Genomic DNA, 233 nt, shown 5'->3' on the forward strand with positions numbered 1-233 from the left:
TTCTGCTCCTCCATGATGTCACAGACACTACCAGTGGACGGGATGGGCAAAGCTTAGTCTAGTGATCTTATTGAAGTCTATGTTTGCTTACACTAATGGTGTTTTCCATCTGGTTACCTTTTGGCTGCTAAAACTTCACATTTTGTTAATAAATAGTTTAAAGAACTAAAGTCAATCACTGGAAATGTACTGTGGCTGTTAGTAATTATATGTGTTTTAGCCACTAAGGAGAG

This window comes from Austrofundulus limnaeus, unplaced genomic scaffold, assembly GCF_001266775.1.
Source record: "Austrofundulus limnaeus strain Quisiro unplaced genomic scaffold, Austrofundulus_limnaeus-1.0 Scaffold1252, whole genome shotgun sequence".
NCBI lineage: Eukaryota > Metazoa > Chordata > Actinopteri > Cyprinodontiformes > Rivulidae > Austrofundulus > Austrofundulus limnaeus.